At 51.8% G+C, this 26,492-nt stretch overlaps 2 pseudogenes; both read left to right on the plus strand.

The window, feature by feature from the left end:
- Positions 1-750: 750 nt before the first annotated feature.
- On the plus strand, positions 751-2,751 carry LOC149744277 (uncharacterized protein CXorf49 homolog pseudogene; annotated as a pseudogene).
- A 12,638-nt stretch (positions 2,752-15,389) lies between these two features.
- On the plus strand, positions 15,390-25,455 carry LOC149744278 (uncharacterized protein CXorf49 homolog pseudogene; annotated as a pseudogene).
- Positions 25,456-26,492: the final 1,037 nt, after the last annotated feature.

Genomic DNA, 26,492 nt, shown 5'->3' on the forward strand with positions numbered 1-26,492 from the left:
GAAGGGCTGATGGAGCGAGGCCAACCCCAAGTCTATCCGGCAAACCCGCCTGCCAATAACGTCTGCTGAGCCACATTTGATGGAGCAGTTGAGACAGAGACCTTACAGAACGAAAATACGATCCCTTTGCTCTCTGGCCGACCCCTGATCACTGACTGCGGGACTCCTGTGCCCATTCTACTGTTGGGTCGTAAGGCTTGCCGTGGAAGGGAGGCTGGCAAATGCTTTCGGCGCGTGCTAGGCATCCAGCGCCTCCATCTTGACGTTTCATCCTCACCACCCCTGGAGCCTGGCGCCCTCACTCCCCGACGCCCTCGACCCCCTGTGTACATGGGAAACGGAGGCTCAGAGCTGTGACTCTAACCGGTAAGGGGAGGCGGGACAGGAGGAGGCGGGCCCAGAGGCTTGACAGAGGGAGGCACTCCCACCATCCCCTTCACCAGCCAACTGCCCGCACCGCCCACGGGCTTGGGAGCAAACCAGGGGCCCTCGACCCCATTGGTTAGGCTTCGAGGGGGCGGGCGAACAAGGCGCCCGCTGGTTGGCGGGGGCCGGACCAATGAGGAGGCTGCTGCGCGGGCGTGGGAGGCGCGCTGAAAGTGGCGCGTCCTTTCTTTTGAGGCGAGCTCGTGCGGCGCGTGAGGTGGCTGACGCTGCCTTCTGAGCGCCGCCCGCCTAGCCCGCCGTGACCGCGACCGCGACTCGGGCCATCGACCGTCGCCCCGGTTCCGGGGCCGCCCGGGTCGCGACATGAGCTCCCCGGATGAGGTGTATGTGTGGAGAAGGCGTGTCCGCCCAAAGGGCAGGGAGCGGGCCGGCGTCCGCGCGGCCGGCCCCGCAGTCCCGCGGGAACCCGACCCAGGTCCTGAGCCTGGGGAGCCGCGGAGCGGCGAGGGCGGAGGCGGCTTCCTGGACCCCGAGGGCCTCCAGTCGAAGCGGGAGATGCTGGAAGCGCGAGGGCCGGTGCTGTGGGGCCGCGAAGGCGGACCTGGCTCCCCAGATGACCACGCGAGGGACCTCCTGGACCTGATCGAGGAGCCTGAGGAGGCCGAGGAGGCCAACCTGCAGCAGCTGACCGACCAGGACATGCTGGGCGTCCGCAGATACCCAGACCCCGAGGGCTTCCGGTCTGAGCGGGAGATGCTGGAAGCGCGAGGGCCGGTGCTGTGGGGCCGCGAAGACCGACCTGCCTCCCCAGATGACCACGCGAGGGACCTCCTGGACCTGATCGAGGAGTCTGAGGAGGCCGAGGAGGCCAACCTGCAGCAGCTGACCGACCAGGACGTGCTGGGCGTCCTCAGGTACCCGTCCCCGGAGAGCTCCACCGCCTTCAAAGAGTCCACCGTGTTGACACTGCGCCTCGAGGCGAGTCCCGGCGGTCGAGGAGCGCCCGGCCAGAGCTGTGGGGAGGCGCCGACGGCTCCAGCCGGCCCTCTCCACCTCGGTGGGCCTGAAGCAGGCCGGGCCTTGGGGAACCCTAAGAGAGGCACTAAGCGTAGATTGAACGTGGATGCGGACCGCCAGCGGCGCTCCGCGGAAGGCCTAGCCTGGCTGCTGTCCGACTCCGAGTCCTCAGATGAATTCAGTGAGACACAGCTGATGACGGTGAGCACTTACCCCAGAGGAGGCCAGGCCAAGCCCAGCAGACCCGAGGATCCCGGGGACACTCCCAGACACTCGAAGTTCCAAGTCAGGGAGAATTTCCTTCACGTGACAGGCTCTTCCCTGTCCTCGGCTCCGCGAGGACTCTCTTCGGTTGTGGAAAGGCAGGGCGTGGGAGAGCAGGGCATCTCTTCCCTTAAGAAAATGCAGAGCGCGCTGTGGGGGAAGGGGGGCAGCAAGCCCAGCTACCCGGGAGCTGCTGCTGCTGCTGCTGCTTCTGTTTCTGCTGCTGCTGCAGTTGGCCTGCCGCGGGTCACTCCTAGGAAGAACGAAGCCCAGGAGAAGAAATCCGTCGTGGGAGCATCCAAACTTGCCCTGGGGGGAACCTTCCGTTCCCGGGGGCAGCGAATCTCGGCAACTCCTGTGGAACCGGCCACCTTCCCCCCAATCTCTGGTATTCCGCAGCCTGGGAGACCCAAGAGTTATACCTTGGTCCTTCCGGGAACCAAACAGTCCAAGCACAGCGACGCTGGGAAGAAATCCGTGGTCAGGTGGGCAAGGGAGTCTGAGGCGGTGGCGGGAGAAGATAAGGACCCAAATAGAGACCCAGCCCCAAAGGGCCAAGTGAGTAGGCCATGCTCCTCCTCTCTCCCCACTCTTCCCCCCCCCCACAGCACCCAGGGCACACGTCTTCATCCATGCTGCCTCTGTCCACCCCTCAGTGGTCAGCATTGGGTGCCCCTCGGTCACTGGGTCATTACGATGCCAGATCGGGCTCCTTTTCCTAGGGACAAACATTAAGGTAGCACGTCGGGTGTCCTGGGCCCGGTTCTCCACCCTTGGCCTCTTTCCAGCCTCCTCTGAGAGACTTGGGCTGGGATGGAAGGGAGGGCTGGTAGCTGAATTGGTTCGGAGGATCCCTTAAAAGCTTCCCCGGAAAGCCTCAGTATTTAGACTCACCAGCTTCCTGAATCCTCCTTCCTAGCTGTTCCCCAGACCTTCCTTGCAGGGGGCCTGGGCTTTCTCAGTGTCCCACTGTTGTCCCTAGATCAGCTCTGCCGGCTGCCCTGGGGCTGACTGAGGGAGAAAGTGCTAATGTTATCAGCCTTTCAATTCCCTTCCCAATTCCCTGCCTCACCCTGGCCCGAATCACACTCTCTCTCTCTCTCTCTCTCTCTCTCTCTCTCTCTCACACACACACACACACACACACACACACACTTCCTTAGTCCAAATCGGTGAGAAATTTTGTTTCAGCTGCTAACTCACAGGCCAGGGACATCTTGTCTGCGCATGCATCGTAGAAAAGCCAGCAGTGGCGACGTCAACACCCGAGGCCCTCAAGATCCAGGAAACTCAGAACCCTTGGCCCTGAACCAGGGAGAAGTCATGCCCAGGGGGCCTGCCCCCTCAGGTGAGTGTCGTGGGTTTGATATGAGGGGAGGGAAGAGGGGTTGAGGACAGAAACCTCTGCCTCTGTCTCGGCTGGGGCCACAGCCTTGCTCCCAGGCAGCTTCTCCCACAGGAGACGGGGTGCTGGCAGGGCTGGCCTTGAGCCACATCATCCTCTGTGTGGGGTTTGTGCGGCCGGGGTGATCGGTGGCAGTGCCCCAAACAGCTGCTCCGGGTGTAGACTTGCAGGGGAACAGCCTTTTCTGTTAAGTCCTGTTCGGCCACATTGCTCTCCCACGTGCTGGCTGTGGCTGCAGCTCTGGGAGGGTCGAATCCAGAGCCACATTGTTTGCGGACCACAATGGTGAAATGGCTGCCCCCGGGGAACAGGGGAGGCAGGCCCAGAGACAAGGTTCCGGCCGCTGGGGAGAGCAGGGGCGGCTGGTTGCCAGCAGAGGATGGTGCTGCCTCACCTCACTTTAGAGCCTGCTTGGCCCTTTCCGCCTCACTGGGAGCCTGGGAAGCTGGATTGTGTGTCCTTTCCCTCTCAGGTGACCGGGAGCCACTTGACCATCCCCCAAGACCGGAAACGCAGCAGCAGCCACTGGGAACGCCCTGCTGTCTTTGGGTAATGCTTCCTCTGCATTCTGGAAATGCAGGCCCAAACTCGAGGGTGGGATCTGGGTCCAAGTTCAGCTGACATGTGTGGGCGACCCCTCCCCTGCCCCCATCACATACCCCACGGAGGGAGCCCACCTCCTTTCCACTGAGGAGCCCTTGCCAGTCTAACCACCCGGCTTTGGGGTGGAGGGCCCGGGGGAGAGGAGAAGTTGGAGGAGAGAGGAGACCAGAGTATACTAATCATTTCTCTTCCTCCTCTGTCTGCTGGCCTAGTGTCTCGAGCTAAAGAGAGAAGTAGACGAACTTAAGGAGCAACTTGGTATGAGGAACCAGGGCCGGAGAGCGGTGTCTTAGTGCAGAACCCGGGTGGGCACCTGGGGTGGGGGTGGGCTGCAGGTGCGGTGGGCCTGGCAGGGATGATCATCCCTGTGGGGAGGAGAAACTCTCAGGCCTGGCCCTGGAGCTGGCTGTGCATGTACAGCTGGGCGTGTGTACAAATAGCAAAGTACTGTCTGGACTGCATGCACACTTTGACAACCAGACCAGTCCTAGGGAATGTCCTTCTGATAGGACTTTTAGAGATGCCTCGTTGATTTTTCCCTTGAACTGCTGCTTGGTGTGGCTTCTAAGGTTCTTGTTGGATTGTTTGTTTGTGTGTGTGACAAGTTCTGAGTGGTTGTGGCACGGCCCACAGCATGAGAGCTGCTGGCACATTTTGTTTCCCTTTAGGAACCGGTTCCACATTCAATTTGGGTGGTGGGGAGTGATGAGGCCCAGAGCTCTTTGCATGGGGTCTGGAGGGGTTTCAGGTTTCAGGGCTGGGCGGTTCCTCACGGGGATGGGGGACAGGCTTCTATATCCCTGTGTCTGGAGCACCTGCTAATGCCTGTCCCTGTTGCAGCCGCCATGCAGTACCTGGCTGACAAGATGCAGACCCTTTGAAGTGAGTGTTACACACACCGTACCCCTTCCCACAGTCCTGGCTGTTGAGCAGGGCTGGGGGCTGGCCCTGACTTGAGGCTCTTCCCTGACTCTGCTGTTTCACAGGTTGAGCCCAGCGTCTTCCTGCAAGAGGAGCAGCTGGTACCTTTGGGGCCCTGGAGCTGTGGCCAAGCTCGTTCCCTCCTGTTCTGCCTCAGCTAGGGCTTCCTCTCCCCCTTGTTTTGCCCCCGCCCCGGCCCCAGTTTCACAGCAGTTTCCAATTAAAGTACCTCTCATATTCTGTGTTCTCCCTTCTCTCTGGAGGGGTAGGGGTTGGGGTCGGGGAAGGGGGCCGGGGCGGGGCGCTGCTCCACGTCAGAGCCTTTTCCAGAACGGTATCTCTGGCATCCTGTGGGCGGGACTCTGGGCCAGCCTCTGCTACCATCCCTGCAGTCAAGCCAGCGGAGTGCCACAGGTCTGGGTCCTGTGTGTGCTCTGCCTGGCCACATTGGCACGTCCTCCGTTTCCCCCGAAGGCCCTCTTCTAGTTCTCTCCAAAGCCCCCTCCTCCTCTGGGGTCTGGCGGTTCCCATTCATCTCTGCCATTCACCCTTCCCATCAGCAGGAACTCATGAGCCCCTTCCAGAGCTCCAATCTGGAAGCATTCACATCCTGCCTGCCGTAGCCAGCTGACCACCCTCCTCCAGCCGGGTCGTCTGTGCACCCTTGAGTGGAAATTGGCCCGTCAGGTTCTATGGCAAGTGTGGTTAGTCGCTCTGTGTTGTTGCATGGTCCCCGTCAAATACTCTTCCACCAGCCCCATGACACAGATTTTCCTGAAAATGATATTTCCATGTCCCAGCTCAATCTCCCAGACTGCCTCTTTAGGACACACGAGATTGATTCTGAACTCCATGTTCGAGTTCCCCCTCACTCGAGGTTGGGGAGCACTTCCTTCCCTCAGCCAGGACCCAGGGCTGTACCAGCCTGAGACTCAGAGGGACAGATTTGTGTTTGAGTGAGGCAAGGGTGGTTCTGCCTGACACCCTTCCCGAAAGACCGGTGTTTTACTACACAAAAGGGGGTATGATGGTCGATTGGCCATTCAAGGTTGGTGACTGTGTGTCCCTGTGTGTGAATAAAAGTAATCAGGGATAATCTCCCTTGAGGCAGAAAGATGTGATTCAGCGAGAAAAGGGAGTAGAGGCTGGTCCAGGTTCTGTAAGGCACTGAATGAGCAAAAGCAAGGGTCGGATCTGTTTTGTTCAAGGGTTGTCGTTAAATTCCCAAAACATAGGAGGGGGATGATGCAGAAGTCACCAAACCCCACGACAGGGTGTCGGGATGCTCGAAATATTGGATTCACTGGAGGTGGCTCTCGATCCTACTCTGTGATCCTATGATGTCTGACAACTACTGTGGGTGTGGATGGAATGAGATTGGGAAGGGTGGCTCCTCAGAGTAGCTCATCTTAGAATCAGGGGACCCATATATGTGGCCACCCAACATGAGCTACCCGGGATAGGGGCAGGATGGGCGCAGTGAGGATGGGAAGTAAGGAGTGACTGCACCTGGACAATGGGGAGCACTTGGGTCCACCCTTCCCCCATATTCTCACCCTGACCCCCTTCCAGAGTCCATGGCATGAGCTCAGGTGGACAGACCACAGGTGGGATGGGACAGTCACAGACCTCAGGTTCAGAAAAGAATGTTCGTGGGACTTAATCCTTCCCCTCAAACCCCTCCCTGGTGAAGGTGGGCTTGATTGCTTCCCAGGCCTCTGGCTGGATTCCTAGAATGTACCCAGTGCCCCACCCAGCCTGTACCAGGCTTATGTTCTAGCCCCTCTTGCTCCGGCACTGCTCCCCACTGAGCTGAGGCCATTACCAATGAGTGTGTGTGCACTTCGAGGAAACGGAGCTAGCTTAGACCTTGGACCTGCCTCTGACCAGTAGAGACAGTCATTCCAGGTCATGTGTCCCTGCAGACACTCTGGAGAGAGTGAAGCTAACTACAGGCTGGAGACAGCCATCACAGGAACTCGCTTCCCAGTGCACACTATGGATGTCAATAGAATGTTAACATGAATGTTAATAGAAACCCTATTCATAGTCACCCCAAACTGAAAGCAATCAAGATGTTATTCAAGAGATGATCGAATAAAACCATACATCTATAAATGAAACATTTTTAACAGTACAAAGGAAGGAACTCTTGATACATGCAACAACTTGGATGAATCGCGAATGCATTATACTAAATGAAAGAAGCCAGTCTCAAAATGTTACATACTGTGTGATTGTGTTTGTATAATATTTGGAAAAGGTAAAACTATAGGGATGGGAAACAGATCACCAGTTATCCGAGGTTTGGGATGGGGGAGATGGTTTGACTACAAAGCAGCAGAATGAGGGAGATTTGGGGGCTGATGGAACTGTTTTGTATCCTCATTGTGGTGATAGTTACACAAACCTGTCCATGTGTTAAAACTCATGGTACTGAAAACAAAAAAGTTAATTTTACGATGTAATAAATCAAAATATATGTAAGTAAAAAAATTAAATGTGTCATACATAAAGGCTTGGGAATCATAATGGCATGCAAAATAGTACCAGCATTCTCAAAAGTGACATTGAAAGTCAGAAAGCTTTTCAGCCTGAAATTATATATCAGCTATCAAATAAGCATGAAATTAAAAGTAATATTAAAGGTAATATTTGTTCATGCAAAGTCTTAAAAGAAATTATCACCCATGGTACCCGGAGAATGAGTCCCATCAAAACACTGTGGTAAACCAAGAACAATGAAGACATTAGTTCTAGGAAGCAGAAGATCCCACTTAGGGGTTTGGTAAAGCAGTGTTCTAGGAGCAACACTCTAGGCAACCAATAAAGATTGAACCTGGGTCCAGGAAAGTGATTTCCAACAACAAAGGAATGGACATAGTGGAAGACTGAGAAAATATTGCCAATAGGCCTATGACAGAAATGTAAGCTCTTGAGGGAAGGAACGTCATCAGTTTTTCTCAGTGATGTAGCACCATGTGTTAGAACAGCACCATGTGTTAGAACAGTACCTTGTAAGCCCTCAATAGAGAATTGTTAAGTGGAAAGGAGAGAAAGAGTGAATGAGAAGAGAGGAATTTGAGACAGCAAGTATACATCGACTCTTAAGGAGTTTTTATGTGAAGGGGAGCAGAGAAAAATGGTGTAGCTTGAAGGGAAATTGGAATCAAATGAAGGTTTTCTTTAATTGGGAGAAACGACAACATACTTGTATGCTGATAGGAATGATCCAAACTAGAGAAAAATATTTATGAATGAGGGAAGTTTGTTTCTGATTGCCTGTATACTCTCAGTGAAATGGGAAGCAAGGTCATCAGGTGAGAGCGAAGGTGGTCCATGATCAGCAAGTACCCCCTCAACTTCCCCGGATCATCTTGTGATCTTCTTCTTTCTTTTAAATTTTTATTTATTTATTTATTTATTTTTTTGGCTGCGCTGGGACTCTGTTGCTGCGCGCGGGCTTTCTCTACTTGCGGTTAGCAGGGGCTACTCTTCGTTGTGGTGCGCGGGCTTCTCATTGCAGTGGCTTCTCTTGTTGTGGAGCATGGGCTCTAGGCACGCAGGCGTCAGCAGTTGTGGCACGCAGGCTCTAGAGCACAGGCTCCAGTAGCTGTGCCGCACAGGCTTAGTGGCTCCGTGGCATATGGGATCTTCTGGGACCGGGGATCGAACCCGTGTCCTCTACATTGGCAGGCAGATTCTTAACCACTGTGCCACCAGGGAAGTCCCGTGATCTTCTTGTATGGAATTTTTCATAATAAAGTGCTGTGAAAAATTAAAAAGAAGTGCTTTTGTTCATTAAAAGGTATGATAAAAAGAGTGAAGGCAAGCTAAAAACTAGAAGATATTTACGTAACATGAAATCATCAGAGGATTAAAGTATAGAATACATAAAGAACTTCCACAAATAAATATGCAAACAACCCAAGTGGAAAATGGGCAAAAGACACTAAATGAACACCTCATAGACAAGACAATCCCCACGGCCAAGCATATGAAAAGCTGCTCAATATGATTACTAATATTATTACTAATCAAGAAATTGCAAATTAAATCTACAATGAGACACCATTTCACTATCACAAGATTGACAACAATTTTGTACTTTGTTAATATCAAATGTTGATGAGGATGTGGAACAGTTAAACACTGTTGATAGGAGTAGAAATTAGCATGACCGCATTGTAAAAACTCTGGCATGATCTAGTAATGTTGGAAATCTTCTTTCCCTATGAGATGACAATTTTAGTCCTAAGTATGAGCACTGGAACACAGCTTCCCAGCCATTTTATTCTATGGCTCACACAGAAAATGATGATTGTATGGCATACAGGAGTCAGAGGACAAAGTTGTTCAGGGCCAGAACCAAGCGGTCCAGGGGCTGCTGTCTGGCTGTCTCTGGAGATGAAGGCCTCAAAGTCCCAGGTCCAAAGTTGGAAAGCTCTGCCCTGGAAGGCTCTTGTACGTGGGCACCAGGAAACATGCGCCAGAATGTTTATAGTAGCACTATGAATAATATCTGCCCAAATGGAAACAACCCAAATTACCCATTGACAGTAGAATGGATACATAGGTTGAGATACAGTGGATTCTTGTTATTTGTAGATTCCATACTTGCAAATTCCCCTATTTGCTAAAATTCATTTTTAACCACAAATCAGTACCAGAGTGCTTTCCTCCTCATTCGAGAGAGCTGTGAAAAATTTGAGTTGGTGGAATATGTTCCCAACAGAGGTCCAACAAGGTGACTCTCTGCCTTCTGCTTTCAGTCTCAGACTGCAAGCAAGTGTCCTTTTCATGATTTATTTGGTGCCACATAGTTTGCATTTTTGTGCTTCTTTGTTGCTGATTTCATACTTAAAGATGGCCTCCAAGCTTAGTGCTGAAGTATTGTCTAGTGTTCTTGAGTGCAAAATGACTATGACGTGCACTCAAGAAAATATGTGTGTTACATAAACCTTGTTCAGGCATGATTTATAATGCTGTTGGCTGTGAGGTCAATGTTAATGAAGCAATAATATTTCTATTAAATAGAGTCTTTAGACAGAAACACACATGAAACATGATTACGCAGTGATCAGTCGATGAAAATGTTGTGACCAGCGGATGGTAGGAACTTGAAATTATATTTCCCTTAGGAGCAATGTTTCAGGATTGCCTAATTCAGTGTTCATGGCAACTTTATGGACTGCAAATAACTATCATGATAATGAGAGTCTACTGTATATTCATTTGGTGGAACAGTGTACAGCAATGAAAATGAACAATTGCCTGCCACATGCGACAACAGGGATGAATCTCAGTTACACAGTATCGCACGGGAGAAATCAGAAACAACACAGATGATTCCATTTACATAAAGACCAAAGGATGCAGCAAAACCAACGTTGTTAGGAATATGAACCTATGTAGAAAATAACTAAAGAAAAGGAAGGGAATGATGAAGACAAAGGATAGAGGTTACTTCTGAGGGGTGAAGGGAAAGGAATTGGAGCTTCCATGCAAGGAACTCCTAAGGTTATGGTGACGTTTGAAAAAACACTGCTATGAAAGTTTACTGAGGGAATGAATGACTCCCATATCTGTATCTCTCTCCAGCTTTGACCCCTCACTGGTGTTCCAGAACCAAATTTCTAAGTGCATTCTGGCTAATTCCACCTGCATGTCCTATAAGAAACACAACCTTAATGTATCCAAAATCCCATCATTTCCCTCCCAATCTTTCTTTTACTTCCTGTGTCCTTATGCTCCCCACCACAAAGTCACTCAAAACGGAAATGTTAGTCATCTTTGACTTCTGCTTCCTTGTGGTGGCCATAGAAACATGCCCCTCCGATCCACTGCAGGGAACATAGTAGATTGGCAAGTGCCAGCTGCCACTTCTCTGGCACCACCATTGTTTGTGCCAAGATCCCACATCCTCTGGGTAGCTCCCAGCCAGTGACTGAGCATGGCAGGGGCATACTGCTTCAGGACAGGGACTCCTCTAAATGGCAGCTGTAGGTTGGGGACTCCACATGAGCCTGAACAAACCAAACTAAACTGAACGAAAGTTTACTGTTAGAACGAAACTGCATCAGAGATTCTTCTTATCTGACCCTCCTTTCCCCCACGTCTCTCTTACAGACGTCAGACCCGCATCGCACCCTGAAGAAGAAGACTCATTCCTGCTCCTTCTCCTTTATCCTTCACATGCCATTCTCCCATCATGTTCGTTCATGTCCAATCATACCTTGGTGTCCGTATTTTTGGAGAGCCCAAACTAACAAAAGTGGTACCAGGAGTGGTCTGAGAAGTTAGCTATAAGATGGGGTTTATGGACCAGCTCACTCACTGCCCAAATGACAAAGAGCGTACCATTTTGAGTGTTATGTGGGGCATGGATAATCTCTAGCACAAGGTTACCTCCTGATTCCTTAAGGTTTTATCCATACGTACGTTGAAAAATAACCCAGTGGAGGGTCTTACTTGTGGCCTGTGAGATGATTCAGGCCTTTGAATGGTAGGGAGGGCACTATGTCTATAGGGAGGGCAGAGGCGGCTGTTCATCACTGTTATACTGGCGCCCTGCAAAGACATAATGAGAAACTAAGGGACATTACCAAACAGTTAAGGGCCAAGTGTAAGATTGATGGGGTTTTCTTGGTGGCTTACAAAATGCCCTCGCCTCCTGCAGAGACAGCTGAGTAGCTCACAGATTATGTGATAACAATAAGTGCAGAACTCCAGACACGTACACATCCTTGACAAACACAGGCCTGTTATGGGAAGGTCAGGGCCCTTTTTGGAAAAACTTCAGACTCTGAAATGTAGGCCGGGTATATTGGCATGGATGTCTCCAAACGTTGGCTTATCGGATCCAAACGTCCTGAGGCCTCAAAGCTTGCAGGGTGGCCCTTCCTCCCCTAGCAAGAGCTAACACATGCCCTGTGCTGGTAGATGCTACAGAGTCTGCTCCCCCACAAAGTGACAGACGCCTCTCCCAGGGAAACCCTCATCTCTTCTCCATAAACTCACTTGGATAGGCCGAGCCTGATAAGGGGAAAAAGAAATTATACACCAAGAAATAACAAGCCTGGACTGGCAGGAGCAGGGCAGTATCCCTGGGATTGGATTTTGAGGGTGCTGGATCAAGTGGACAGGAATATAAGAGTGGATAAGCAAGTTTTACTGAGCGGAGGCGCTTTCTCATGCCATGGGATTTAACACACGGGCAAGGACTCCAGGAGATGGAGGAAATTCACTGCCAGACTGGCCCTTTGAAACTTTGAGAAAGTGATGGCCCATAAGGAGAGAAGTGGAAATGCCTGCCTTGGATTGGCAGATGGCAGAGGAAGGAACAAAAAGGTTGAGTGATGCTAGAACGGACAGAAAAGGTGAGGCCAGTCACATGGCCTCATGGTTATGTCCCACTGTAGGGCTGAGAGGACACATCACTCACCAAAGCCATCAGGAGTGTTCTGGTGAGAGGGGCCCCAGCATCACTAGAAGTTTGCTGGTTGCTCCCCTCTGCAGGCCAATGCCAATGATGGAAGGAAAGTGGTCCCGACCTGGGCTCATTACCACCCATGGGAGCCAACGAATTCTGACATAATAGAGGGCAGAGGGCAGCTCTTAACCAAGAGATGCCAGCAGACCACATTTCCAGTAACGACCAGCAAGGTCATAGGGGCAGTCAAGAGTGCCTGCTTGACCGGCAGAAAGCTGAGAAGATGGCGCAGACAGCATGGCTCCCTAGGGGCAACTACAGCCAGCAAAAGGCAAGAATGCAAGAGAAGGAGGGCCATCATTCCGCTACAAAGCCACAGTCTCCTGCTCAGTTCCTGGTCCTGAGCCAATTCAGAGACTGGCCCCACTGAAGAGGTGGATGAGTCCTGAGGAGGAAGGATCCAGAAACAAGGCAGTGGGTTATGACCGTCCCTAAAGAGAATGACTGCCATTTCTCAGGTGACTGTACCCTGAGGCTAGAAAAAGACCCAGACACTTCTACTACTACTGGACACAGCATCTGAGCTGACATTGATCCAGGAGGCCCAAAGTGTCGTGATGGGGCCTCATTACAATGGGGCTTCTGAGGCCCTGACATTAAAAGGAGCTGGGAATGGAGACCGGTTCACAGTGAGCTGAAGGGGTCCCTGGACCAAAATAGCGGTCATTTCTCCAGTCCCCAAGCTGATAATGATAAGTGATACACTTGGCAGTTGGAGCAATGACTTCCACATTGGGTCACTGCTCTGTGGGGTAAGAGCTATCCCGGTGGGGAAAGCCAAGAGGAACCTCTGACACTGGCTCCCACCCCAGGCCAAGAGAGTAAGTCAAAACCAGTATTGGATCCTGGTGAGCATAGGGGGCTAAAGCAGAGATTAGTGACATCATTGGAGACGTATGGGATGCAGGGGAAGAGGAGGTAGGAGAGCCACAGGGACGAAGAGAGTGGAGAAGGTGAGAAGAAGTTCTGGGAGTCTCTCTCTGGGGGAGGGAGGAAGGGAATGGAAATGGTGAGAGGGAAGACGGAGGCTTCCACTGAATCCACTGGTAATGTTTCCTAGGGTGCTGGTGGATGCAGGAGATTTTGCTATATCCTTCCTTATCCATTTTAACATATTTGAAATAGCACACCGTGACTTAAAAAGTCACTGGGAGAAGTGGAAGCGGGCGGTATCCACAAACGGGCAGGCACCATCGGGGGCAGGCTCGAGGAGGAGGATTGCAGATTTACAGTGCACCCAATCTCCCCTGCTCTGAAACTTCTCCAGCATGGCCAGCTTCTCAGGTGCAGACCCAGAAAACTGGGCCTTTGAGTTCCACAGGCAAGAGGGTTTCAGACACCCCAGGACTCTCCAGGACGTCAGCCAGAGCAGGATGCAGGAGAGAGAGGTGACTGAAGACAGAGGAGTATGAACGGGAAGGAGCAGAAGGAAGGTATGGGAGGAATGGAGCGGTGTCAGAGTAGGAGTGGGGTGGCAGACAAGGGAAATTCTAACACCCATGGGCCGTATAGAAACCAAGGGAGGCACCACTCCCCAGACATCAGTACTGCTCAGCTCAGGGGAACTGAGAACTGACAGTTCCAAGAAAAATTGAGAGACACCTGGCTATCCACACCCACCGCCATCACAACTGGTAGGCCTTGGTTGTGCGTCCTTCAAAACTTTGAAACATACTTGTACATATACTTAAATGAATTCTCATATATTACATAGGATTGACTGGTGTGTGTGCGTGTGCCCACGCACGCAAGTGATTTAACTTACAAATGTGAATCCAAAGCCATCGTTCTGCAACTTGCAGTTTGAAGTCAGGCGGATGCTTTCGAAAGCTGTGAGAATGGCCTGATGCATTCCGTTGGACTGCCACGCTTTATGCTACTGGATGCTAAGCCACGTTGCATTCATCCATTTCCTTACTGACGGGAATTTGGAGTGTTCCCAGTTTTTCCCATCACCAACACCCTTGTGCATGTGTTCTTGTACACTACAGGTACCAGCGTGTCTCCGGAAGAAGTACCAAGCAGAGCACTTGCAGGAGCATAGAGGAAATAGATTCTTTTTTCCTTCCTTTTAAAGATCTTGGGCTAAAAGCAAGGACTCTGGAGTCAGATTGATTGGTTTCAATCCTGCCGCTGATCCCCACGAGCCGAATGACCTTGGGCCAGTGGCCGAACCTCTCAGTGCCTGTTTCTTCACCGGTAAGAGGCCAGTAATAGTTGGTACTATAGTTAAAGGCGTGTCACGCGGATGCATTATTATTTACGCCCAGCGCTTAGAAGAGTGCCAGGCACAGAGTCCGTGCCAGCACTACGAGGCTTTCAATGGATTCTGCCAAATTACCTCCCAAATGCGTCTCTTGCACCACCGCCACAGGGGTTTGCTCCTAATCTCTCCCACCCTCGGAATGGTTAAGCTCTTTGAAGGTTGTCAACCTACTGTGTGAAACCCGATTCGTGGTTTTAGTTTACATCTCCAGGATCAGCGGTGGGGAGCATGTTTTGGGGTGTTACTGGCGATTTCCTCTTCTTTGAATTTGCCTCAGAGAGGGCGAAGGGCTGATGGAGCGAGGCCAACCCCAAGTCTATCCGGCAAACCCGCCTGCCAATAACGTCTGCTGAGCCACATTTGATGGAGCAGTTGAGACAGAGACCTTACAGAACGAAAATACGATCCCTTTGCTCTCTGGCCGACCCCTGATCACTGACTGCGGGACTCCTGTGCCCATTCTACTGTTGGGTCGTAAGGCTTGCCGTGGAAGGGAGGCTGGCAAATGCTTTCGGCGCGTGCTAGGCATCCAGCGCCTCCATCTTGACGTTTCATCCTCACCACCCCTGGAGCCTGGCGCCCTCACTCCCCGACGCCCTCGACCCCCTGTGTACATGGGAAACGGAGGCTCAGAGCTGTGACTCTAACCGGTAAGGGGAGGCGGGACAGGAGGAGGCGGGCCCAGAGGCTTGACAGAGGGAGGCACTCCCACCATCCCCTTCACCAGCCAACTGCCCGCACCGCCCACGGGCTTGGGAGCAAACCAGGGGCCCTCGACCCCATTGGTTAGGCTTCGAGGGGGCGGGCGAACAAGGCGCCCGCTGGTTGGCGGGGGCCGGACCAATGAGGAGGCTGCTGCGCGGGCGTGGGAGGCGCGCTGAAAGTGGCGCGTCCTTTCTTTTGAGGCGAGCTCGTGCGGCGCGTGAGGTGGCTGACGCTGCCTTCTGAGCGCCGCCCGCCTAGCCCGCCGTGACCGCGACCGCGACTCGGGCCATCGACCGTCGCCCCGGTTCCGGGGCCGCCCGGGTCGCGACATGAGCTCCCCGGATGAGGTGTATGTGTGGAGAAGGCGTGTCCGCCCAAAGGGCAGGGAGCGGGCCGGCGTCCGCGCGGCCGGCCCCGCAGTCCCGCGGGAACCCGACCCAGGTCCTGAGCCTGGGGAGCCGCGGAGCGGCGAGGGCGGAGGCGGCTTCCTGGACCCCGAGGGCCTCCAGTCGAAGCGGGAGATGCTGGAAGCGCGAGGGCCGGTGCTGTGGGGCCGCGAAGGCGGACCTGGCTCCCCAGATGACCACGCGAGGGACCTCCTGGACCTGATCGAGGAGCCTGAGGAGGCCGAGGAGGCCAACCTGCAGCAGCTGACCGACCAGGACATGCTGGGCGTCCGCAGATACCCAGACCCCGAGGGCTTCCGGTCTGAGCGGGAGATGCTGGAAGCGCGAGGGCCGGTGCTGTGGGGCCGCGAAGACCGACCTGCCTCCCCAGATGACCACGCGAGGGACCTCCTGGACCTGATCGAGGAGTCTGAGGAGGCCGAGGAGGCCAACCTGCAGCAGCTGACCGACCAGGACGTGCTGGGCGTCCTCAGGTACCCGTCCCCGGAGAGCTCCACCGCCTTCAAAGAGTCCACCGTGTTGACACTGCGCCTCGAGGCGAGTCCCGGCGGTCGAGGAGCGCCCGGCCAGAGCTGTGGGGAGGCGCCGACGGCTCCAGCCGGCCCTCTCCACCTCGGTGGGCCTGAAGCAGGCCGGGCCTTGGGGAACCCTAAGACAGGCACTAAGCGTAGATTGAACGTGGATGCGGACCGCCAGCGGCGCTCCGCGGAAGGCCTAGCCTGGCTGCTGTCCGACTCCGAGTCCTCAGATGAATTCAGTGAGACACAGCTGATGACGGTGAGCACTTACCCCAGAGGAGGCCAGGCCAAGCCCAGCAGACCCGAGGATCCCGGGGACACTCCCAGACACTCGAAGTTCCAAGTCAGGGAGAATTTCCTTCACGTGACAGGCTCTTCCCTGTCCTCGGCTCCGCGAGGACTCTCTTCGGTTGTGGAAAGGCAGGGCGTGGGAGAGCAGGGCATCTCTTCCCTTAAGAAAATGCAGAGCGCGCTGTGGGGGAAGGGGGGCAGCAAGCCCAGCTACCCGGGAGCTGCTGCTGCTGCTGCTGCTTCTGTTTCTGCTGCTGCTGCAGTTGGCCTGCCGCGGGTCACTCCTAGGAAGAACGAAGCCCAGGAGAAGAAATCCGTCGTGGGAGCATCCAAACTTGCCCTGGGGGGAACCTTCCGTTCCCGGGGGCAGCGAATCTCGGCAACTCCTGTGGAACCGGCCACCTTCCCCCCAATCTCTGGTATTCCGCAGCCTGGGAGACCCAAGAGTTATACCTTGGTCCTTCCGGGAACCAAACAGTCCAAGCACAGCGACGCTGGGAAGAAATCCGTGGTCAGGTGGGCAAGGGAGTCTGAGGCGGTGGCGGGAGAAGATAAGGACCCAAATAGAGACCCAGCCCCAAAGGGCCAAGTGAGTAGGCCATGCTCCTCCTCTCTCCCCACTCTTCCCCCCCCCCCACAGCACCCAGGGCACACGTCTTCATCCATGCTGCCTCTGTCCACCCCTCAGTGGTCAGCATTGGGTGCCCCTCGGTCACTGGGTCATTACGATGCCAGATCGGGCTCCTTTTCCTAGGGACAAACATTAAGGTAGCACGTCGGGTGTCCTGGGCCCGGTTCTCCACCCTTGGCCTCTTTCCAGCCTCCTCTGAGAGACTTGGGCTGGGATGGAAGGGAGGGCTGGTAGCTGAATTGGTTCGGAGGATCCCTTAAAAGCTTCCCCGGAAAGCCTCAGTATTTAGACTCACCAGCTTCCTGAATCCTCCTTCCTAGCTGTTCCCCAGACCTTCCTTGCAGGGGGCCTGGGCTTTCTCAGTGTCCCACTGTTGTCCCTAGATCAGCTCTGCCGGCTGCCCTGGGGCTGACTGAGGGAGAAAGTGCTAATGTTATCAGCCTTTCAATTCCCTTCCCAATTCCCTGCCTCACCCTGGCCCGAATCACACTCTCTCTCTCTCTCTCTCTCTCTCTCTCTCTCTCTCACACACACACACACACACACACACACACACACACACACACTTCCTTAGTCCAAATCGGTGAGAAATTTTGTTTCAGCTGCTAACTCACAGGCCAGGGACATCTTGTCTGCGCATGCATCGTAGAAAAGCCAGCAGTGGCGACGTCAACACCCGAGGCCCTCAAGATCCAGGAAACTCAGAACCCTTGGCCCTGAACCAGGGAGAAGTCATGCCCAGGGGGCCTGCCCCCTCAGGTGAGTGTCGTGGGTTTGATATGAGGGGAGGGAAGAGGGGTTGAGGACAGAAACCTCTGCCTCTGTCTCGGCTGGGGCCACAGCCTTGCTCCCAGGCAGCTTCTCCCACAGGAGACGGGGTGCTGGCAGGGCTGGCCTTGAGCCACATCATCCTCTGTGTGGGGTTTGTGCGGCCGGGGTGATCGGTGGCAGTGCCCCAAACAGCTGCTCCGGGTGTAGACTTGCAGGGGAACAGCCTTTTCTGTTAAGTCCTGTTCGGCCACATTGCTCTCCCACGTGCTGGCTGTGGCTGCAGCTCTGGGAGGGTCGAATCCAGAGCCACATTGTTTGCGGACCACAATGGTGAAATGGCTGCCCCCGGGGAACAGGGGAGGCAGGCCCAGAGACAAGGTTCCGGCCGCTGGGGAGAGCAGGGGCGGCTGGTTGCCAGCAGAGGATGGTGCTGCCTCACCTCACTTTAGAGCCCGCTTGGCCCTTTCCACCTCACTGGGAGCCTGGGAAGCTGGATTGTGTGTCCTTTCCCTCTCAGGTGACCGGGAGCCACTTGACCATCCCCCAAGACCGGAAACGCAGCAGCAGCCACTGGGAACGCCCTGCTGTCTTTGGGTAATGCTTCCTCTGCATTCTGGAAATGCAGGCCCAAACTCGAGGGTGGGATCTGGGTCCAAGTTCAGCTGACATGTGTGGGCGACCCCTCCCCTGCCCCCATCACATACCCCACGGAGGGAGCCCACCTCCTTTCCACTGAGGAGCCCTTGCCAGTCTAACCACCCGGCTTTGGGGTGGAGGGCCCGGGGGAGAGGAGAAGTTGGAGGAGAGAGGAGACCAGAGTATACTAATCATTTCTCTTCCTCCTCTGTCTGCTGGCCTAGTGTCTCGAGCTAAAGAGAGAAGTAGACGAACTTAAGGAGCAACTTGGTATGAGGAACCAGGGCCGGAGAGCGGTGTCTTAGTGCAGAACCCGGGTGGGCACCTGGGGTGGGGGTGGGCTGCAGGTGCGGTGGGCCTGGCAGGGATGATCATCCCTGTGGGGAGGAGAAACTCTCAGGCCTGGCCCTGGAGCTGGCTGTGCATGTACAGCTGGGCGTGTGTACAAATAGCAAAGTACTGTCTGGACTGCATGCACACTTTGACAACCAGACCAGTCCTAGGGAATGTCCTTCTGATAGGACTTTTAGAGATGCCTCGTTGATTTTTCCCTTGAACTGCTGCTTGGTGTGGCTTCTAAGGTTCTTGTTGGATTGTTTGTTTGTGTGTGTGACAAGTTCTGAGTGGTTGTGGCACGGCCCACAGCATGAGAGCTGCTGGCACATTTTGTTTCCCTTTAGGAACCGGTTCCACATTCAATTTGGGTGGTGGGGAGTGATGAGGCCCAGAGCTCTTTGCATGGGGTCTGGAGGGGTTTCAGGTTTCAGGGCTGGGCGGTTCCTCACGGGGATGGGGGACAGGCTTCTATATCCCTGTGTCTGGAGCACCTGCTAATGCCTGTCCCTGTTGCAGCCGCCATGCAGTACCTGGCTGACAAGATGCAGACCCTTTGAAGTGAGTGTTACACACACCGTACCCCTTCCCACAGTCCTGGCTGTTGAGCAGGGCTGGGGGCTGGCCCTGACTTGAGGCTCTTCCCTGACTCTGCTGTTTCACAGGTTGAGCCCAGCGTCTTCCTGCAAGAGGAGCAGCTGGTACCTTTGGGGCCCTGGAGCTGTGGCCAAGCTCGTTCCCTCCTGTTCTGCCTCAGCTAGGGCTTCCTCTCCCCCTTGTTTTGCCCCCGCCCCGGCCCCAGTTTCACAGCAGTTTCCAATTAAAGTACCTCTCATATTCTGTGTTCTCCCTTCTCTCTGGAGGGGTAGGGGTTGGGGTCGGGGAAGGGGGCCGGGGCGGGGCGCTGCTCCACGTCAGAGCCTTTTCCAGAACGGTATCTCTGGCATCCTGTGGGCGGGACTCTGGGCCAGCCTCTGCTACCATCCCTGCAGTCAAGCCAGCGGAGTGCCACAGGTCTGGGTCCTGTGTGTGCTCTGCCTGGCCACATTGGCACGTCCTCCGTTTCCCCCGAAGGCCCTCTTCTAGTTCTCTCCAAAGCCCCCTCCTCCTCTGGGGTCTGGCGGTTCCCATTCATCTCTGCCATTCACCCTTCCCATCAGCAGGAACTCATGAGCCCCTTCCAGAGCTCCAATCTGGAAGCATTCACATCCTGCCTGCCGTAGCCAGCTGACCACCCTCCTCCAGCCGGGTCGTCTGTGCACCCTTGAGTGGAAATTGGCCCGTCAGGTTCTATGGCAAGTGTGGTTAGTCGCTCTGTGTTGTTGCATGGTCCCCGTCAAATACTCTTCCACCAGCCCCATGACACAGATTTTCCTGAAAATGATATTTCCATGTCCCAGCTCAATCTCCCAGACTGCCTCTTTAGGACACACGAGATTGATTCTGAACTCCATGTTCGAGTTCCCCCTCACTCGAGGTTGGGGAGCACTTCCTTCCCTCAGCCAGGACCCAGGGCTGTACCAGCCTGAGACTCAGAGGGACAGATTTGTGTTTGAGTGAGGCAAGGGTGGTTCTGCCTGACACCCTTCCCGAAAGACCGGTGTTTTACTACACAAAAGGGGGTATGATGGTCGATTGGCCATTCAAGGTTGGTGACTGTGTGTCCCTGTGTGTGAATAAAAGTAATCAGGGATAATCTCCCTTGAGGCAGAAAGATGTGATTCAGCGAGAAAAGGGAGTAGAGGCTGGTCCAGGTTCTGTAAGGCACTGAATGAGCAAAAGCAAGGGTCGGATCTGTTTTGTTCAAGGGTTGTCGTTAAATTCCCAAAACATAGGAGGGGGATGATGCAGAAGTCACCAAACCCCACGACAGGGTGTCGGGATGCTCGAAATATTGGATTCACTGGAGGTGGCTCTCGATCCTACTCTGTGATCCTATGATGTCTGACAACTACTGTGGGTGTGGATGGAATGAGATTGGGAAGGGTGGCTCCTCAGAGTAGCTCATCTTAGAATCAGGGGACCCATATATGTGGCCACCCAACATGAGCTACCCGGGATAGGGGCAGGATGGGCGCAGTGAGGATGGGAAGTAAGGAGTGACTGCACCTGGACAATGGGGAGCACTTGGGTCCACCCTTCCCCCATATTCTCACCCTGACCCCCTTCCAGAGTCCATGGCATGAGCTCAGGTGGACAGACCACAGGTGGGATGGGACAGTCACAGACCTCAGGTTCAGAAAAGAATGTTCGTGGGACTTAATCCTTCCCCTCAAACCCCTCCCTGGTGAAGGTGGGCTTGATTGCTTCCCAGGCCTCTGGCTGGATTCCTAGAATGTACCCAGTGCCCCACCCAGCCTGTACCAGGCTTATGTTCTAGCCCCTCTTGCTCCGGCACTGCTCCCCACTGAGCTGAGGCCATTACCAATGAGTGTGTGTGCACTTCGAGGAAACGGAGCTAGCTTAGACCTTGGACCTGCCTCTGACCAGTAGAGACAGTCATTCCAGGTCATGTGTCCCTGCAGACACTCTGGAGAGAGTGAAGCTAACTACAGGCTGGAGACAGCCATCACAGGAACTCGCTTCCCAGTGCACACTATGGATGTCAATAGAATGTTAACATGAATGTTAATAGAAACCCTATTCATAGTCACCCCAAACTGAAAGCAATCAAGATGTTATTCAAGAGATGATCGAATAAAACCATACATCTATAAATGAAACATTTTTAACAGTACAAAGGAAGGAACTCTTGATACATGCAACAACTTGGATGAATCGCGAATGCATTATACTAAATGAAAGAAGCCAGTCTCAAAATGTTACATACTGTGTGATTGTGTTTGTATAATATTTGGAAAAGGTAAAACTATAGGGATGGGAAACAGATCACCAGTTATCCGAGGTTTGGGATGGGGGAGATGGTTTGACTACAAAGCAGCAGAATGAGGGAGATTTGGGGGCTGATGGAACTGTTTTGTATCCTCATTGTGGTGATAGTTACACAAACCTGTCCATGTGTTAAAACTCATGGTACTGAAAACAAAAAAGTTAATTTTACGATGTAATAAATCAAAATATATGTAAGTAAAAAAATTAAATGTGTCATACATAAAGGCTTGGGAATCATAATGGCATGCAAAATAGTACCAGCATTCTCAAAAGTGACATTGAAAGTCAGAAAGCTTTTCAGCCTGAAATTATATATCAGCTATCAAATAAGCATGAAATTAAAAGTAATATTAAAGGTAATATTTGTTCATGCAAAGTCTTAAAAGAAATTATCACCCATGGTACCCGGAGAATGAGTCCCATCAAAACACTGTGGTAAACCAAGAACAATGAAGACATTAGTTCTAGGAAGCAGAAGATCCCACTTAGGGGTTTGGTAAAGCAGTGTTCTAGGAGCAACACTCTAGGCAACCAATAAAGATTGAACCTGGGTCCAGGAAAGTGATTTCCAACAACAAAGGAATGGACATAGTGGAAGACTGAGAAAATATTGCCAATAGGCCTATGACAGAAATGTAAGCTCTTGAGGGAAGGAACGTCATCAGTTTTTCTCAGTGATGTAGCACCATGTGTTAGAACAGCACCATGTGTTAGAACAGTACCTTGTAAGCCCTCAATAGAGAATTGTTAAGTGGAAAGGAGAGAAAGAGTGAATGAGAAGAGAGGAATTTGAGACAGCAAGTATACATCGACTCTTAAGGAGTTTTTATGTGAAGGGGAGCAGAGAAAAATGGTGTAGCTTGAAGGGAAATTGGAATCAAATGAAGGTTTTCTTTAATTGGGAGAAACGACAACATACTTGTATGCTGATAGGAATGATCCAAACTAGAGAAAAATATTTATGAATGAGGGAAGTTTGTTTCTGATTGCCTGTATACTCTCAGTGAAATGGGAAGCAAGGTCATCAGGTGAGAGCGAAGGTGGTCCATGATCAGCAAGTACCCCCTCAACTTCCCCGGATCATCTTGTGATCTTCTTCTTTCTTTTAAATTTTTATTTATTTATTTATTTTTTTGGCTGCGCTGGGACTCTGTTGCTGCGCGCGGGCTTTCTCTACTTGCGGTTAGCAGGGGCTACTCTTCGTTGTGGTGCGCGGGCTTCTCATTGCAGTGGCTTCTCTTGTTGTGGAGCATGGGCTCTAGGCACGCAGGCGTCAGCAGTTGTGGCACGCAGGCTCTAGAGCACAGGCTCCAGTAGCTGTGCCGCACAGGCTTAGTGGCTCCGTGGCATATGGGATCTTCTGGGACCGGGGATCGAACCCGTGTCCTCTACATTGGCAGGCAGATTCTTAACCACTGTGCCACCAGGGAAGTCCCGTGATCTTCTTGTATGGAATTTTTCATAATAAAGTGCTGTGAAAAATTAAAAAGAAGTGCTTTTGTTCATTAAAAGGTATGATAAAAAGAGTGAAGGCAAGCTAAAAACTAGAAGATATTTACGTAACATGAAATCATCAGAGGATTAAAGTATAGAATACATAAAGAACTTCCACAAATAAATATGCAAACAACCCAAGTGGAAAATGGGCAAAAGACACTAAATGAACACCTCATAGACAAGACAATCCCCACGGCCAAGCATATGAAAAGCTGCTCAATATGATTACTAATATTATTACTAATCAAGAAATTGCAAATTAAATCTACAATGAGACACCATTTCACTATCACAAGATTGACAACAATTTTGTACTTTGTTAATATCAAATGTTGATGAGGATGTGGAACAGTTAAACACTGTTGATAGGAGTAGAAATTAGCATGACCGCATTGTAAAAACTCTGGCATGATCTAGTAATGTTGGAAATCTTCTTTCCCTATGAGATGACAATTTTAGTCCTAAGTATGAGCACTGGAACACAGCTTCCCAGCCATTTTATTCTATGGCTCACACAGAAAATGATGATTGTATGGCATACAGGAGTCAGAGGACAAAGTTGTTCAGGGCCAGAACCAAGCGGTCCAGGGGCTGCTGTCTGGCTGTCTCTGGAGATGAAGGCCTCAAAGTCCCAGGTCCAAAGTTGGAAAGCTCTGCCCTGGAAGGCTCTTGTACGTGGGCACCAGGAAACATGCGCCAGAATGTTTATAGTAGCACTATGAATAATATCTGCCCAAATGGAAACAACCCAAATTACCCATTGACAGTAGAATGGATACATAGGTTGAGATACAGTGGATTCTTGTTATTTGTAGATTCCATACTTGCAAATTCCCCTATTTGCTAAAATTCATTTTTAACCACAAATCAGTACCAGAGTGCTTTCCTCCTCATTCGAGAGAGCTGTGAAAAATTTGAGTTGGTGGAATATGTTCCCAACAGAGGTCCAACAAGGTGACTCTCTGCCTTCTGCTTTCAGTCTCAGACTGCAAGCAAGTGTCCTTTTCATGATTTATTTGGTGCCACATAGTTTGCATTTTTGTGCTTCTTTGTTGCTGATTTCATACTTAAAGATGGCCTCCAAGCTTAGTGCTGAAGTATTGTCTAGTGTTCTTGAGTGCAAAATGACTATGACGTGCACTCAAGAAAATATGTGTGTTACATAAACCTTGTTCAGGCATGATTTATAATGCTGTTGGCTGTGAGGTCAATGTTAATGAAGCAATAATATTTCTATTAAATAGAGTCTTTAGACAGAAACAGACATGAAACATGATTACGCAGTGATCAGTCGATGAAAATGTTGTGACCAGCGGATGGTAGGAACTTGAAATTATATTTCCCTTAGGAGCAATGTTTCAGGATTGCCTAATTCAGTGTTCATGGCAACTTTATGGACTGCAAATAACTATCATGATAATGAGAGTCTACTGTATATTCATTTGGTGGAACAGTGTACAGCAATGAAAATGAACAATTGCCTGCCACATGCGACAACAGGGATGAATCTCAGTTACACAGTATCGCACGGGAGAAATCAGAAACAACACAGATGATTCCATTTACATAAAGACCAAAGGATGCAGCAAAACCAACGTTGTTAGGAATATGAACCTATGTAGAAAATAACTAAAGAAAAGGAAGGGAATGATGAAGACAAAGGATAGAGGTTACTTCTGAGGGGTGAAGGGAAAGGAATTGGAGCTTCCATGCAAGGAACTCCTAAGGTTATGGTGACGTTTGAAAAAACACTGCTATGAAAGTTTACTGAGGGAATGAATGACTCCCATATCTGTATCTCTCTCCAGCTTTGACCCCTCACTGGTGTTCCAGAACCAAATTTCTAAGTGCATTCTGGCTAATTCCACCTGCATGTCCTATAAGAAACACAACCTTAATGTATCCAAAATCCCATCATTTCCCTCCCAATCTTTCTTTTACTTCCTGTGTCCTTATGCTCCCCACCACAAAGTCACTCAAAACGGAAATGTTAGTCATCTTTGACTTCTGCTTCCTTGTGGTGGCCATAGAAACATGCCCCTCCGATCCACTGCAGGGAACATAGTAGATTGGCAAGTGCCAGCTGCCACTTCTCTGGCACCACCATTGTTTGTGCCAAGATCCCACATCCTCTGGGTAGCTCCCAGCCAGTGACTGAGCATGGCAGGGGCATACTGCTTCAGGACAGGGACTCCTCTAAATGGCAGCTGTAGGTTGGGGACTCCACATGAGCCTGAACAAACCAAACTAAACTGAACGAAAGTTTACTGTTAGAACGAAACTGCATCAGAGATTCTTCTTATCTGACCCTCCTTTCCCCCACGTCTCTCTTACAGACGTCAGACCCGCATCGCACCCTGAAGAAGAAGACTCATTCCTGCTCCTTCTCCTTTATCCTTCACATGCCATTCTCCCATCATGTTCGTTCATGTCCAATCATACCTTGGTGTCCGTATTTTTGGAGAGCCCAAACTAACAAAAGTGGTACCAGGAGTGGTCTGAGAAGTTAGCTATAAGATGGGGTTTATGGACCAGCTCACTCACTGCCCAAATGACAAAGAGCGTACCATTTTGAGTGTTATGTGGGGCATGGATAATCTCTAGCACAAGGTTACCTCCTGATTCCTTAAGGTTTTATCCATACGTACGTTGAAAAATAACCCAGTGGAGGGTCTTACTTGTGGCCTGTGAGATGATTCAGGCCTTTGAATGGTAGGGAGGGCACTATGTCTATAGGGAGGGCAGAGGCGGCTGTTCATCACTGTTATACTGGCGCCCTGCAAAGACATAATGAGAAACTAAGGGACATTACCAAACAGTTAAGGGCCAAGTGTAAGATTGATGGGGTTTTCTTGGTGGCTTACAAAATGCCCTTGCCTCCTGCAGAGACAGCTGAGTAGCTCACAGATTATGTGATAACAATAAGTGCAGAACTCCAGACACTTACACATCCTTGACAAACACAGGCCTGTTATGGGAAGGTCAGGGCCCTTTTTGGAAAAACTTCAGACTCTGAAATGTAGGCCGGGTATATTGGCATGGATGTCTCCAAACGTTGGCTTATCGGATCCAAACGTCCTGAGGCCTCAAAGCTTGCAGGGTGGCCCTTCCTCCCCTAGCAAGAGCTAACACATGCCCTGTGCTGGTAGATGCTACAGAGTCTGCTCCCCCACAAAGTGACAGACGCCTCTCCCAGGGAAACCCTCATCTCTTCTCCATAAACTCACTTGGATAGGCCGAGCCTGATAAGGGGAAAAAGAAATTATACACCAAGAAATAACAAGCCTGGACTGGCAGGAGCAGGGCAGTATCCCTGGGATTGGATTTTGAGGGTGCTGGATCAAGTGGACAGGAATATAAGAGTGGATAAGCAAGTTTTACTGAGCGGAGGCGCTTTCTCATGCCATGGGATTTAACACACGGGCAAGGACTCCAGGAGATGGAGGAAATTCACTG

This window comes from Delphinapterus leucas, chromosome X (assembly GCF_059928025.1).
Source record: "Delphinapterus leucas isolate spDelLeu-1000000601 "Yukka" chromosome X, BTC_Dleu_Yukka2, whole genome shotgun sequence".
Lineage (NCBI taxonomy): Eukaryota > Metazoa > Chordata > Mammalia > Artiodactyla > Monodontidae > Delphinapterus > Delphinapterus leucas.